Raw genomic sequence first — 16,636 nt, forward strand, 5'->3', positions numbered from 1 at the left:
TTCCTGAAAGAGAGCATCTGCCCAACGAGAAAGGAAAAGGCTGGCTATCTTTTTTAAGCCTATGAAAACAAGATGGACTCTTTTGCTTCACAGGGTTTCTTGGCAAGACTTCTGCAGAGGGGTGTGTGCCACCATTGCTCAATGGGATTTACATGAGGGCTGACTTGATTAAGTGAGCATGACGCATGTAGTTGGAATTAGCCTCTGGCTTTGTGCCCATTTGCCAGAGATTGGATTTGCTCAGTTTATTATATTTCGGTATCATCTAATTCTGCCAGCATTGTGCAGGGGTTTGAGCATTGCACTAGGACACCGGAGACCAGGATTCGATTTCCTGCTCCACCACAGAAACCCATCGTACCACGGAAACCCATTTACAAAGCCCTGTGACCAAATCTTGCCAAGAAAACCCTGTGGTCATCATAAAGCAGAAACCACTCGAAGGCCCACAACCACTATTCTGTGCCGTATTTTTCTGGTTCCTGCTGAAATAGTTCCAATCTTCCTGTTCCAGGGAGGGAAACAGGCAATCAGTACTACGCCCTGGGGTCAGTCGTTTACCAATCTCTTTGACATTTATGCCACAAAGCACTTGGTTTGTATCTGATGACCTCATCAGATGGCCAAATTGGCAGTCATACGACGGTTCCTCCTTACTTTTGCCACGGAGCCCATAACATACATCTCCTATCATACACTGCCAGGAGGCTTTTGGTATTGCATAACTAACAAAGGGGGAAGCCAGGCTCAGGCCTGCCTATCTTCATGACCGCATCCTCCCCTACAAGCCCACACGGTCCTTAATATCCTCCAGGGATGCTCTTCTTTCGCTCCCACCCCCTCCTCAAATGCGGTTGGTGGGGACGAGAGAGGGGGCATTCTCAGTGGTGGCCCCTCGTCTCTGGAACTCCTTCCCCAGGGAGATTAGGCTGGCACCCTCTTTATCCACATTCGTAAGCAATTAAAGACGTGGATGTTTTGTTGCGCATTCGACTGACAATTCCTATGACAAATGACTTGTGTTATGACCTGAATCATTACCTGATTCTGAATTCCTATATTACATTACTAGATATATTTTTAAGCTAAGCTGAATCAATCCTGTTTAATTGCTCTGTTTCCATGCTATTCCCTATGCTATTATACGTTTCTATCCACCTTTTTGAATCACCTTATCCTTTAACCAGTTAGCATAGTGGTCCTCTTCCCCCCCCCCCCCCCCCCAAAATTAGTCTGCTATTGCTTTTAATGCTTCATTATTATTATTATGCTGTTTTATGCTGTTTTAATTTGTTATTGTTTTGTTTTTAATTGTGATTTGCCTTGGGTTTGGCCCCCTGGAAGCAGCCCCAAGTCCCTTCGGGGAGATGGAGGCAGGGTAGAAAAATCTTCTTCTTCTTCAGGCGATGCGAGGTGTGGGGTGACAAGTTCCACACATCAGGCCCCTCCAGATTCACCACAATCTGAGGTGAATCTTTTAGTTAATGTGATGAATAAGCAACCATGCAATTCCAAAAACTGCACACTTTTTCTTATAAACCCCTTCTTCCCAATACAGTTTCCTAACATGGACATTTGGGGGAAGTTGACCCAGTTTTTGGAGACATGCTGCCTGCCAACAAATCATTCAGGTACAATCAACTTCACAGAAGCCCCGCTTCCTCGCAGACTTCTCTGCCGTCTGTCTGAGGCATCCTAACACACTCTTAGTCACAAGACTAGGCTGAATGTGAATAGCAAGCCCCTCATCCCCCACTCATTTCCTATGTACATGCTTTTGGAATAGTAGTGAATCCCTCAAGCAGAGCAACTGCTGTGCCAGGCAGAAGCTGAACGGCCCACTGTAACCTGCATGAGGTCCAGCAGAGAAGGGCTCTCAGTTACACAAACTGGAAGCAGCCATAAACAGGATGTGCTGAAATTCCTGGAGAGTGGCATGCGTCTAGCTATCAGTGAGGAGAAGCATGCAGAGGTCGCTAACTCCAAAACAATTGCAAAATCTCATTGCATTTCAATAGCCATTCATATGCAGGAATATATTTGTCCTGGCTGTAAATAAGACTTTTGTGGTTCTTTGATTATTATTATTTTGCTGATTTTAAATCCTTGTTGCAATCCCTCTTAATCATCATAAATGGCACAAATGGGAATCAGATTTAGGAAGTAAAAAAATAGCTCAAAAGGTGATATCGAGCTCTTTTGGGGGGTTCTCCCAGTGAGGGGAGTCCCTAAGGACCTCGAATGGGGTCCTGACCTTGGTGAGCAGCCAGCGAACGCCAATCCAAAGAGCAAAATATTAAGAATTAATCCCACCAGAGGCTGAAGAGGTATCCAGTGACCGAAGCGTTTATTTCTGCGATTCAGCTGAAAAGGATGCGTTACAGGGATATTTCCTCTATAAGCATGCTGGGGTACAGTGATGCAGGCATATTTATACAATTTTTGAAAACCCAGAGTTCAACCCTCCTCTGATGTTCCCCGCTGTGATTGGGTGATGGGCAGACACCTGGGAAGCAGCCCTCCCGCCCCTGGCGCCTCTGTACCAATCAGGAAGCTCCAGTGGTCTGTAGGATCCAATGGGGAGACCTCTGTCACATGGTGGCGACAGCCAATCAGGAGAAATGGGGGCGGGATGAGGGAGCACAAAGGAATCTGGGAAAGGAATCTGCAGACAAAGGAATGCCATGTGCTCAGCGAAACAAAGGAAAAATGTCTCCAAATGTTTGGCAAACAAAGGCTTTCCTGTCCTTGATGAGTCTGGCAGGGAATTTGAATAGGCTAGATCAATATCGGACCACCCGGAGGGTCAACAATATCTGGGTGAATTAATCAGTCTCTTTTTCCGAAGCTCTGCTGACCCTTGTTCCTTCGCTGGCCATGCTCCGAGGGCTAGGGTTGGGGCCAGCAGTATTGTCCATGCAAAATGAGTCAATCAATGGGTGATTTGGGGGAAAGAGGCTTGGGCTCTGTCCCCAGGCAGTTCCTGGTCACGCTGGTTTTCTTGTGGGGCGAGGGTCAGGGGGTGAGGATACAGAGGAGTTCATAGGGGTTACATATTTCATATTCATAAACCATAGGCATCACCAGTATACAGGCATTCCATATATCACCACCCACCACCCATCCCAACCCCAATCCACAGTAATAAGAACATATTTTATTCATTTCATAAAAAGAGAGAGGAAAGAACTAGAAGTCCCAAAGTCTGGACGGAAGGGTTTTGGGTGCAGGGGCCAGTCCATGCATCAGGCTGGCCACCAGAAGATCAGTCCAAGGTCCGGGTTGGTCAACAGAAGATTGGCTCCTTCTAGGAACAGGAGCTGGAGCTGAAGGGGGAGCTGGGTTGGGTAGTAGCAGAGTCCATAGTCCAGTGCACAAGCCAGAGAGTTCACAAAGAGGAAACAGGAACCCAGTTATGTGTGCTGGGTCAGGAAGCAACAGAATCCATTGTCCGGCCCTTGGCGAACTATAAATACTTGGGGGGGGGGTGCTTGGCATCAATTCCTCCCTTCGAGGCTGGAAAATGGTCATGCTCATTTTCCCAAGCCTCGACAATTCTTTAGCACCCAGGGCCTCTTTCTAGACAGATTAGATTGTATTTTGTTGATTATTTTGGGGCCCAACTTATGCAACAACAGCAGGGCCCAGCAGGGTGGGAGAGACCAGTGGCAGAGTGTCCTTTGGGTTGGAGTAATAAAGACTGAAGTAAGAAGGTGAAGGCAGTGGAGGCAGGGGATGATGGAGTCTGTGATGGCAGTCAGCATGGAGCACTCAGGGGTCCCGAGTGAGTCCCCAATGGAGAAGGATGGCACATGGAGGAATTCTCCCATCTGGCAGTGGTCCTCAGGCCTCCTGGGGGCGCTGGCTCCTCCCTTGGCACTTGGGGAAGGGAGAAGATGGGGCACAGCCTTGCTACTCCTTCTGGCGTGGCGCCTCCTGGTGACCGCAGACAGGTCCGGCTCTCCATCATCACAGGGACTCAGGGGTAGTGTCTAGGACAGTCAGAAAGAAGGTTTACAGCCCCCTCCCACCCACCCCCTTTCCCAGCCCAAGGGTAGTTAGTGGGGAAACAAAGGGAAAAACTTTCATACCTAGTGAGGGCATCAGTGGTCTCCTTTGGGCCACTCCTCTGCACAGCTTCTGGAACGGGCAGGGCCTCCTTCCTTCATGGCAGTTGCTGTGGGATCCTGGTTGCTCCTCCTGCGATGGCATTCCCCCGTGGGGGCTCAGATCAGCCTCTAGGAGGGGCTGTCTCTTCTGGGCGGCATGGGGTCTGGTCCTGCTCTCCTAGGATCTTCCTGTGCCATCTGGGTTCCACACAGGAAAGTCCACAGACCTCCCATTGTTCACCTCACCCAGGTAGTTGTCCTCAGCGGCAGGAGTGGATTATGGGTCCCACAGTTCGATCTGATGTCCGGTGGTCTCTTCACTGCGCAGAGGGGACCCCTGGACCTCGATGCCCCCCCTCATATTTAAGGCAGTTAATGGGATAATTTAGACATACACATACATGTGCTCAGGGAAAGGGGAGGGAGGAAGGGCCAGGAGGAAAAAAAGCATCAGAGGGACTGCGTGTGTGTGAGAGAGAGACTTAACCATAGATGTGGGTGAAATGTCAGGAGGGAATGCTTCTGGAACATCCCTTCCTTAGGTTTTAGGAGAAGGAGGTAAGAGGGAGCAGCAGGATTCCTCTGGGAGATAGAGGAAAGAATTCACAGAATACTGGCTTCTTAGAAGATGGGAGGGGAGGGAGAAGAGAGAGAGAGAGAGAGAAGGGATGGGTTTCAGAGACATTTCACAAGCACATGGAACTCTTTGGTGAGGTCTGGTTCTTAGAGAGAAAAGGGGAAAAGCAGAGAGAGAGAGAGAGAGAGAGAAAAACCCAGAAAACTTTATTTGGCAAAAGGAAACAGGAACAGAAAAAGGTCCCCTCTTACACCTCCCTTTGCAAGAGGAGAAAGGGAGGAGGGGTTTGAGAGCAAAAAAAAAGGGGAGTTGGGGAGTAAAGAGAAAACAAAGGAAAGGCAGGGACATTGGTGACTGCCCCTGAAAAATGGGTTTTGTAGTTGCACAGAAGAGAAGGGGAGAAGAAGAGAGCTCTTGGGTCAGGGAAACCAGGAGAGAGAGAGAGACTTTTGCAAGGCAGCTGAGTCACATCAGTGGCAGGGTCTCTCCTGGTGAGGAGAAACACTGTTTATTATAAATAAACAGGCACTGAGGATTTAGCTTTAGTAAGAAAGGGATTTGTAGTAGCTTGGTGAAGAAGGGAATGAGCAATGCCTCTTTTTCCCATCTGAAGGAAGGAAAAGGTGGCGCAGGAGAAAGCAGGAGAGGAGGAGAGCAAAGAATTTCCCTAGCGCATTTCCTCAAGGAGCAGGGAAAAAATTAGAAGGGGCATATAAATGCAGACATATCATAATAGGGAATAGGGAAATGGAGGGGTTGGAAAGGGAAGGAAGGAGTCAGGGAGATTGGGTAAAGGGAAATGGGAAGGGGATGGTAGGGGAACAAGCAATTTTTTTTCCAAAGGGTGGGGGTGAAAAAGGTTTGGAGGGGGTTTCTGGGAGAAGGGGGGGCCTTGTGGCCTTCCTTTTGCATGGTGAAAGTTGGGCACAAGCTCCTCCCTCCACCCCCTTCCGGCTTTGGTCAAAAAGCATGAAATATGAGCAATTTCTTCCCATTTTGCCCGTCCATGACAGTCTTCCGCGCTGCCATGTGGGGACCAGGAGGTTCCACCTTCCAAGGGCCTTAAGGGCCACTTGGGCATGCTATATTTGACCATCTTGGCCTGCGTCGACGAATCGTGACGCTTGCCTGTCCCAATTGGCCAAGAACTTATCTAAAGGTGTTTCTTTTGAGACAGGACGTTTGGGCTTGGGCCCACAAACACTCATTTCTAGCTCAGCCTCTGCCTACCTAGCAGTTAATGGGAAATGTCCTGCCAACCGCAGCAAAGACTTTCTCCAAGAGTCCCTTCCACTAGAACTGAGTGGCCAATGCCTGGCAACTTGCAGGCAAGGAGAAGGACGCTTCCCCTCCCAACAGAGTTCCAGGTATGCAAAACGCAAATTGGACTGCAGATATCCAAACCCAAATCGCCAGATCTTCCCAGACCTCACCCAGGAATTTGTTACCGAGCCCCGCAATCCCGACACCCAGTGGTCTTACTCCGAAGCTGAGCAAAGGGACCCAGGACCCCTCCCACCTGAGAAATCTTGGCCTGCCCGCGGTTGCTGTTACTTACCCCCCAGATGTCTTCCCCCTTCCGCGTCGGTCACTCCTCTTCCAGGAAGTCCTTGGATCCAGGCTTCCCTGGCACTCCTTTGTGCCGAAACCCCAGGTCAGAGCTTGGGAGGAAGTGGCTGCGGGAGAATTTGTAGTTTTGTCAAGAAGGAGAGTCCAAATTAAGAGAGGCGCCTCTTTTCCCAAGCCGTTCCTCCTTTGCTGCTGGCCCGAAGAATCAGACCAAGGTGCCTGCTTGAAAATTTGGGCTATAATTTAGTCTGGACCTCAAGCAGAGTCCCTTCGTGGTAAAGCCAAATGATATCGAGCTCTTTTGGGGGGTTCTCCCAGTGAGGGGAGTCCCTAAGGACCTCGAATGGGGTCCTGACCTTGGTGAGCAGCCAGCGAACGCCAATCCAAAGAGCAAAATATTAAGAATTAATCCCACCAGAGGCTGAAGAGGTATCCAGTGACCGAAGCGTTTATTTCTGCGATTCAGCTGAAAAGGATGCGTTACAGGGATATTTCCTCTATAAGCATGCTGGGGTACAGTGATGCAGGCATATTTATACAATTTTTGAAAACCCAGAGTTCAACCCTCCTCTGATGTTCCCCGCTGTGATTGGGTGATGGGCAGACACCTGGGAAGCAGCCCTCCCGCCCCTGGCGCCTCTGTACCAATCAGGAAGCTCCAGTGGTCTGTAGGATCCAATGGGGAGACCTCTGTCACATGGTGGCGACAGCCAATCAGGAGAAATGGGGGCGGGATGAGGGAGCACAAAGGAATCTGGGAAAGGAATCTGCAGACAAAGGAATGCCATGTGCTCAGCGAAACAAAGGAAAAATGTCTCCAAATGTTTGGCAAACAAAGGCTTTCCTGTCCTTGATGAGTCTGGCAGGGAATTTGAATAGGCTAGATCAATATCGGACCACCCGGAGGGTCAACAATATCTGGGTGAATTAATCAGTCTCTTTTTCCGAAGCTCTGCTGACCCTTGTTCCTTCGCTGGCCATGCTCCGAGGGCTAGGGTTGGGGCCAGCAGTATTGTCCATGCAAAATGAGTCAATCAATGGGTGATTTGGGGGAAAGAGGCTTGGGCTCTGTCCCCAGGCAGTTCCTGGTCACGCTGGTTTTCTTGTGGGGCGAGGGTCAGGGGGTGAGGATACAGAGGAGTTCATAGGGGTTACATATTTCATATTCATAAACCATAGGCATCACCAGTATACAGGCATTCCATATATCACCACCCACCACCCATCCCAACCCCAATCCACAGTAATAAGAACATATTTTATTCATTTCATAAAAAGAGAGAGGAAAGAACTAGAAGTCCCAAAGTCTGGACGGAAGGGTTTTGGGTGCAGGGGCCAGTCCATGCATCAGGCTGGCCACCAGAAGATCAGTCCAAGGTCCGGGTTGGTCAACAGAAGATTGGCTCCTTCTAGGAACAGGAGCTGGAGCTGAAGGGGGAGCTGGGTTGGGTAGTAGCAGAGTCCATAGTCCAGTGCACAAGCCAGAGAGTTCACAAAGAGGAAACAGGAACCCAGTTATGTGTGCTGGGTCAGGAAGCAACAGAATCCATTGTCCGGCCCTTGGCGAACTATAAATACTTGGGGGGGGGGTGCTTGGCATCAAAGGGGGAAAATCCATTCAGAAGAGCCTGATTTACAAATCAATATTTTCTCAAATCCAAGGGAACACATGGAAAAGATGTTATTATCCATCAAGTTGCACATCATCAGTCATGGAGTCTCAAAACTAGGCTGTTGAGAAGGCAGAGAATTAGGAGATTGGAACCATAGCTGGCTGTTATGTCCAAAGGTATGGAAGTTTTGGCGAGGAGAGTCAAAGTATTGGGGGGGTGGATAATTTATCGATGAAGAAATGGTAGATTTATCTGAAAAATTAACATGCAAAGTGTGTAGAAGTTGTTACGCAAGGTCTGAACTTGTTTACAGTTTGTAACATGCAAAGTAAGATCCGAAGGAGGAGAAACAAAAGAACATTTGCTCAAAGCTATGTGGAAATCACTTTTTAGTTATATGTACCAGAACAATAACAAATTTAAGTAACCTTTAGATCAGGGGAGATTTAGGATAAATGACGGAGGGAAGTTATGACGATAATGAATGCAGTTAGATGATTGAGTGGAGGATGATTTCCTCGTGAGTGGATTGACAGGGAAGCTGTTCATAAATGCCTGTAATTTGATGAGATGAAAGCAAGGTTTTATATTTGATGTTTTGTTCTACTCTAATTAACAAATAAATGCCACATATAATCTCCCCCTTGTTGTGGATTTTTCTTTTTATTCCCTCAAACTCGGAGTGGTTCGAAGAGTGAATAATCTTATGCATCGACCCTGTTTGGGGGTCTTCATCCCTTTTGCTGCTGTGTCTTCTTCTTCTTCTTCTTCTTCTTCTTCATTGTCCACCTTAGAATGGCTGTGAATAGACCCAAGCCATTGTGGGTTGCCTGGTAAGAAAGAGAAGCCAATATTCCTGAATAAATCTCACCAAATTGAAGAGAAAGCCACCAAGGTTTTTATTCCATTCCAGCTGGAAAGGATGATGATTGCAGTAATCTGCCAACCAAATCGACATGCCCACTGGGCAAAAAGATACAATATTTATAGCTTTCAGATACAAAAGTTCCCATGTCCACCCCTCTCCCCACCCCCAAGCTGGCGTTGTTGTGATTGGCTGTTGCATCAGCAAACTAGCAGGAGAGCCAATGGCGGCCTGAGCCCTGCTTTGGCCGCTCAGCCAATGAAGGGGAAGGGAGGCGGGCAACAGGGAAACAATGAAAGGAACAAAAAGATAACAGGATAAAAATGACTGTTTGTCCAATCGGTCAGCGATAGCTTAAGCCCTCGAGCTGGCCAGGGTTATTGCTTAAGTCTTTCAAAAATACATTTTCATCTAGATCTTTTGTTCTCCTTCCGTCCTGGGTATGGGATCCATTGATGAGGTTTGAGGTTGGTTTCGGCCAGTTGGGTTGACAAAATGAGAAGAAGCTGTGGTGAAATCCTAATTCCTCGTAAACAGGAAGACACCATTTGTGTTGGATGATTCAAATGCCTATAGGTCTTATCTCTCCAGATGGACTAGCTTTTTGCCCTCCGAGATCTGGTCGGATAAGAGCCATTTATTTTTATGCAAGTGGGATTTACTGGCTCAGGAAATTGGGGAAGCTTCTTGGAGCCATGTGGTGCTGGTTTCATGAAAAGGTGGCTTTTCCTTCATTTTTCATATTAATATATAGACACACTCACATATAATGATATGGGGAAGGGGAACATACAAGGAATTCATAAGGGATAGGTCATGCAAAGTCAAAGGGGACCCATGTCAGCCTTCCTTCCCTCCAAAGTTCATCAAAAGTCCATAAAGACTGGTGAAAATCATATGAATTCATTGGGCTTTGGCAAGAGGGTTCCCAAGAGTTCCAAGGTCCTTTAAAAGTTGATTAAAGTTCCATAAGCTTTATGAAAGCGGGGGTAAGTTCATAAGAGTTGGGCCATGGGGCCATGGAAAAAGCCTTAGGTTCCCACATGTGGGAGAGATAGGGGATTATGGGATCATTCCAGCCTGGTGTCCTTGGCAAAGGTATGCATTTTCTGATTTTGAACTATCTTTTACAGAGTGGGGGGGGGGGGTCACCTCCGATCTCAACATCTCCTTGTGGCTCGTTAAAGCATCCTGATAAAAACCAATATCAATCGAAAACATATATAAAAATACATAGTGCAAAAATGAAAACACGGTATTAATTCAATGTAAATGTAATCTTGACTGGTGAATTAATTCTTGCATAAAATAACAACAATAATAACGTTATATCCGGCCACCATCTCCCTGGAGGGACTCGGGGTGGCTTACAGACAGCACGCAATAGTGCCATGGAACACATAAAATACAAGCAGAATACATCAACATTGCAATAAAAGCTTGCAATGAGCTTAGAAGGGGGTAAAGGAGGGAGGGAACTATATATCCCAGCAGCTCCAAAATACCAAGGTCTATGTTCCCCGATCCTCTCCAGTATTTTCTGTTCACCATGGGAGTTCTCTGTGCCAAGTTGGAGTCCATTCCATGGTTGCATGAGTTCAGAATGCTTTTGGGTGGGAGGGAACTATACATCCCGGCAGCTCCAAAATGCCAAGGTCTATGTTCCCCGATCCTCTCCAGTATTTTCTGTTCACCATGGGAGTTCTCTGTGCCAAGTTGGAGTCCATTCCATGGTTGCATGAGTTCAGAATGCTTTTGGGTGGGAGGGAACTATACATCCCGGCAGCTCCAAAATGCCAAGGTCTATGTTCCCCGATCCTCTCCAGTATTTTCTGTTCACCATGGGAGTTCTCTGTGCCAAGTTGGAGTCCATTCCATGGTTGCATGAGTTCAGAATGCTTTTGGGTGGGAGGGAACTATACATCCCGGCAGCTCCAAAATGCCAAGGTCTATGTTCCCCGATCCTCTCCAGTATTTTCTGTTCACCATGGGAGTTCTCTGTGCCAAGTTGGAGTCCATTCCATGGTTGCATGAGTTCAGAATGCTTTTGGGTGGGAGGGAACTATATATCCCAGCAGCTCCAAAATGTCAGAAAAGTAACCCCAAAACTCTCCAGTAATTTCTGTTGGTTATGGGAGTTCTGTATTCCAAGCTTCTTCAATTCCATTTTTGTTGGAGTTCAGGATGCGCTCTGATGGCAGAGGAACTATAAATTGCAGCAATTGCAACCCCCAAATATCAAGATCTCTTTCCCCCAAACTCCACCTTTGTTCAAATTTGGGCATATTGAGTATTCATGCCAAGTTTGGTCCAGATCCATAGTCACTTGGGTTCACATTTGCTTTCCAGATGTAGGTGAACTACATCTCCCATAAATCATTGTCAATTCCTCCCAAACTCCTCCGTTGGTCATGGGAGTGCTGTGTGCCAAATTTGGTCCAGGTCTGTAATTCGCGAGGATCTCAGTGATCTGTGGAAGTCAGAGCTGAATTGGTTGAAGGTACTGCACATCCCATCATCCGTTGTCCATACTCCCCCAAACATATTGTTTTTGTGATTAATCACTATGCTGTAATTATGTTCAATTTGTAACAATGAAAATGCATCCTGCATATTAGATATTTGCATTAGAATTCGTAAGAGTAGCAAAATTATTTATGAAGTAGCAACGAAAATATGGTTGGGGGTCACCACAACACGAGGAACTTTATTGGGGGTCTCCGCTTTAGAAAGGTTGAGAACCACTGGTTTAGAGGCACCTTTTTGGGTCCAACTGTGGGATATCCTTATCTTATGCCAAGGACATTCCCTATAAATGAGAGGAGTCTGATCTGGAGGAGGAGAGGGAGGGAGGGGCAAATCTAATTGTACCGTGACTCTCACTGTAGCGAATGCTGTTAATTAGGAGGCCTCACAAGGCCCTGAAAAGGATGTCAGAATTGGACACGGCATTTTGTTTTTCTTCTCAGAATAAACAAGAACACACCACACTTCCCCCAACTTTTGCCAGGTTTGCAACCCACTCCCTGATCGTTATCATCTTGTTATTGTTGTTAATAATTATTATTATGATTATTACTGGAGAGTTAGAGCTGTTATTCCGAATTTGTGTCCACAGAGAGAAAACACTGTGTTGCTTCCAGTGTCAATGTGTCCATCCTGGACTTTAGTCCGACCTTTAAAAGAGACCGCTGAGGCACCGAACCCTATCTCTAGGGCCCCTTCTATACTGCAAATCAGATAATAATAATAGGACTTTGCATGACCTATCCCTTATGAATTCCTTGTATGTTCCCCTTCCCCAAATCATTATATGTGAATGTGTCTATATATTTATATGAAAAATGAAGGAAAAGCCGCCTTTTCATGAAACCAGCACCACATGGCTCCAGGAAGCTTTCCCAATTTCCTGAGCCAGTAAATCCCACTTGCATAAAAATAAATGGCTCGTATCCGACCAGATCTCGGAGAGCAAAAGGCTATACAAATCAGATAATAATAATAATAATAATAATAATAATAATAATAATAATAACAATAATAACAACAACAACATCACAATCGTGTTAAAAAACAAAGTATGGATTGTCAATGTCGCAATCCCAGGAGACAGCAGGATTGCAGAGAAACAACAGGAAAAGCTGACACGATACGAGGATATAAAGATTGAACTGCAAAGACTCTGGCACAAGCCAGTCAAGGTGGTCCCAGTGGTGATCGGCACACTGGGTGCAGTGCCTCAAGACCTTGGTCTGCACTTAAACACAATCGGCACTGACCAAATCACCATCTGCCAGCTGCAAACGGCCACCTTACTGGGATCTGCATGCATCATTCACCAATACATCACACAGTCCTAGACACTTGGGAAGGGTCCGACATGTGATCCAGTACAACAGCCAGCAGAGTGATCTTGTCTGCTGTGGACTCATCTTGTTGTGTTTCAAATTATTATTATTATTATTATTATTATTATTATTATTAGAAGAAGAAGAAGAAGACTCTGGCACAAGCCAGTCAAGGTGGTCCCAGTGGTGATCGGCACACTGGGTGCAGTGCCTCAAGACCTTGGCCTGCACTTAAACACAATCGGCGCTGACCAAATCACCATCTGCCAGCTGCAAAAGGCCATCTTACTGGGATCTGCACGCATTATTTGCCGATACATCACACAGTCCTAGACACTTGGGAAGTGTCCAACGTGTGATCCAATTCAACAACCAGCAGAGTGTCTGCTGTGGATTCATCTTGTTGTGTTTCAAATAACAATAATAATAATAATAATAATAATAATAATAATAATAATAATAACTTTATTTATACCCCACCACCATCTCCCCAAAGGGGACTCGGAGCGGCTTACATGAGGCCAAGCCCAGAGATACATTACAGAAAAATAACATATAAATAACAAAATAACATAATTAACATTATCTGCTTTGAGCTGGATTATCTGAGTCCACACTGCCATATAGTCCAGCTCAAAACAGATAATCTAGATTTTATATGGCAGTGGTGAAAGGATCTAAAACAAGATTCAGCAGCTTCAGGTGTGAGTGACCCCAAGTTACGAGGGGCTTTAATGAAAGATTTCCCCTGACCCACTTCCTGTGGACTGAAAGCGATGAGACTTGGCCCAGTTCTGAGTCTTTCTCTCCATGAGTGCCACCTAAGGACATACACTTCTCCCACTGTAAACACCTTGCTTGTAGAAGTCAACAGGTTGCTCCAAAAGCCATGCTGTGACTTCAGAAATCAGAGTCTCAGAAAACGATAATAGAGTATGAAGATATACGATTATCTTGGTTTGGAAGAATAGCATTAATAAAAATGAAAATACTTCCAAAGATAAATTTCATATTTAGGATGCTGCCACTTCAAATTACAGAAGATGAATTAAATAGATGGCAACAAATGATAAATAAGTACTGCAATGGTAATAAAGGAAATAGATTAAATAAACAGTTATGGTATAAATCGCAAAAAGAGGAAGGATTAGCATTACCCAATATTAAAAAATATTATGAGGCGAGCAGATTAAAAATGGTGATAGAAGGAATGGATAAAAAAGAGGGAACAGATTGGCTTAGCAAAGACTCAGAAGAAGTGGAAGAAGAAATTTGGAATATATTTTTCAAACAGTTCACGAGAAAAAAAATTAGGGAAATTAGAAACCCAATGTTGAGCAATATATTAGAAGTATGGAACAAATATAGGAGGAAGTTAATAACGAAGGGGTCAATCATTACCCCAGTAGTGATGAAAAAGAAGTTTCCAAAAAACCTAAAAAAAGCAATGGATAAAACGTTAAGGGAAAAAAATTAGACAAGATAGGGGATTGGATAAAGGTGGGAATGAAGAAGGAAATGATTATGAAAGAGTTTAAAGAAATAAAATTGACATGGTTCCATTGTATACTAGGCCTGGGTAACAACGGAAAAATTTGTTTCTAAAATCGATTCGTTTTTTGGGGGGTTTTGCGTTTCGATTTTTAAAAGAATTCCGAAATTTTTCTTTTGAAAAGTTCGATATTTACGAAATCTCGTAAAATTATGAAACAATACGAAACGAATATGAAACGAATACGAATCGATTCGTTAATGGCAGACGCGACCACGCAATACGCTAAAAAACCCTCCAAATGGGACCGGGGGAACTTCTGAAGCTTCCCTCTCCCTCTGTTGTTGACTGTTGGTGTGATATTTATAATTTTTTTCACTGATTAAACAAACAACAACTATAAAACTTGCCCCAGACATGCGGAAATAATAACGAAACGATTTCAAAACAATAACGAAATGAATACAAAACAAATCCGAAGCAATTACGAAACGAATTTAAAAATTCGTTTCGTTTTTTAGATGCTCCTGAATGGTTCGTTATCGCTTCGTTATAAAAAAAATAACGAATTTTTAACGAATTACGAAATTACGAAACGAAACCGCCCAGCCCTATTGTATACAATTAGAACAATGGTTTAAAAATTGGGAAAAAATAATAAAAAATGGAAGCAAACTTAATCAATTTGAGCAAATAATACAGAATGGAAGGGCTGTAGAAGAGCATGAAAATTTGAGAGGAACAATTAGTAAAATATATAAGATAATAATTGAAATGAAGGAAGGCAACACAAAAAATAATACCCTTAAAGAGATTTGGGAATAAGATTTAGGGATAAAAATAAACGAAATAGAGTGGCAACAATTATGGAGACAAAGACATTTAAAAAATCTATCAATACGGGTTAAAGAAAATTATTATAAGCTAATACGGAAGTGGTACCTGACACCAGTAAGAATAGCATATATAAATAAAAATAATTCAAAAAATTGCTGGAGAGGGCGTCAGGAACCAGGAACATATATACATATGTGGTGGCAATGTAAATATGTAAATAATTTTTAGGAGAAAGTATTTAGAGAAATAGAGGTTATAATGAATATGAAAATTGAGAAAAGTCCTAGTATAGCTTTATTATCATTATATAATAATAAACAAATGAAAAAGGAGGATAAAGAAGCGATAACAAACCTATTAAGAATAGCAAGATTGCTCATAGCAAGGAACTGGACAAAAGAAATGAATATACAAATGGAGGAGTGGGACAAGGAAGCATGGAAATTAGCAATAAATGATAAGCTGACATGTATATTAAAGGTTAAGAAAGGTATATGGAAACAAAGTGATTTTGACGTTGTATGGGGTAAATTTGTGGTACATGGTTTAAAAAACAAAGAAGGAAGGTTACCGTCACAAGAAGAAATGAGATTTTGGACGGATGATATGTAAAAGCTGTGGCTTGAGACGGGGGGAGGGGAGCACAGTGGTGGGAAAAAATGGGGGGGAATGTTCAAGTAGAATAATAAGACTATATGTTAAAGAGTGTGTTGAATAATATGTAACAATGATATGTTGCATGTTCCAGAGTAGGCAAACCAGACGCTCTCCACATCAACACTGACAAAGAAACAGCAAAAAATACTGTTTACCCACAAGCAGAAAGACATTACATAGATTAGAAACCAACACTTTCTCATTACTTTATTTTCCAGATCACCAGACTGGGCCACAGCAATGCGTGGCAGGGGACCGCTAGTGATGATGATGATGATGATGATGATGATAACAACAACAACAACTTTATTTATACCCCGCTACCATCTCCCCAAAGGGGACTCGGAGCGGCATACATGAAGCCAAGCCCAGCGATACATTACAGCAAAATAAAATATAAACAACAAAATAACATAATCAACATTATCTGCTTTGAGCTGGATTATCTGAGTCCACACTGCCATATAATCCAGCTCAAAGCAGATAATCTAGATTTTATATGGCAGTGGCGAAGGGATCTAAAACAAGATTCAGCAGCTTCAGGTGTGAGTGACCCCAAGTTACTAGGCCTGGGCAACCACGGAAAAATTTGTTTCTAAACTCGATTCGTTTTTTGGGGTTTTTTGCATTTCGATATTTAAAAGAATTCCAAAATTTTTCTTTAAAAAAGTTTGATATTTACGAAATTTCGTAAAATTACGAAACAATACGAAACGAATACAAAACGAATACGAATCGATTCATTAATGGCGGACGCGACCGCGCAATACGCTAAAAAACCATCTCCAAATGGGACAGGGGGAACTTCTGAAGCTTCCCTCTCCCTCTGTTGTTGACTGTTGGTGTGATATTTATAATTTTTTTTCACTGATTAAACAAACAACAGCTATAAAACTTGCCCCAGACATGCGGAAATAATAACGAAACGATTTCGAAACGAATACGAAACGAATACGAAGCAATTACGAAACAAATTGAAAAATTAGTTTCATTTTTTAGATGCTCCTGAATGGTTCGTTATCGCTTCGTAACCAAAAAAAATAACGAATTTTTAACAAATTACGAAATT

This window comes from Anolis sagrei, chromosome 6 (genome assembly GCF_037176765.1).
Source record: "Anolis sagrei isolate rAnoSag1 chromosome 6, rAnoSag1.mat, whole genome shotgun sequence".
In the NCBI taxonomy this organism is placed as follows: domain Eukaryota; kingdom Metazoa; phylum Chordata; class Lepidosauria; order Squamata; family Dactyloidae; genus Anolis; species Anolis sagrei.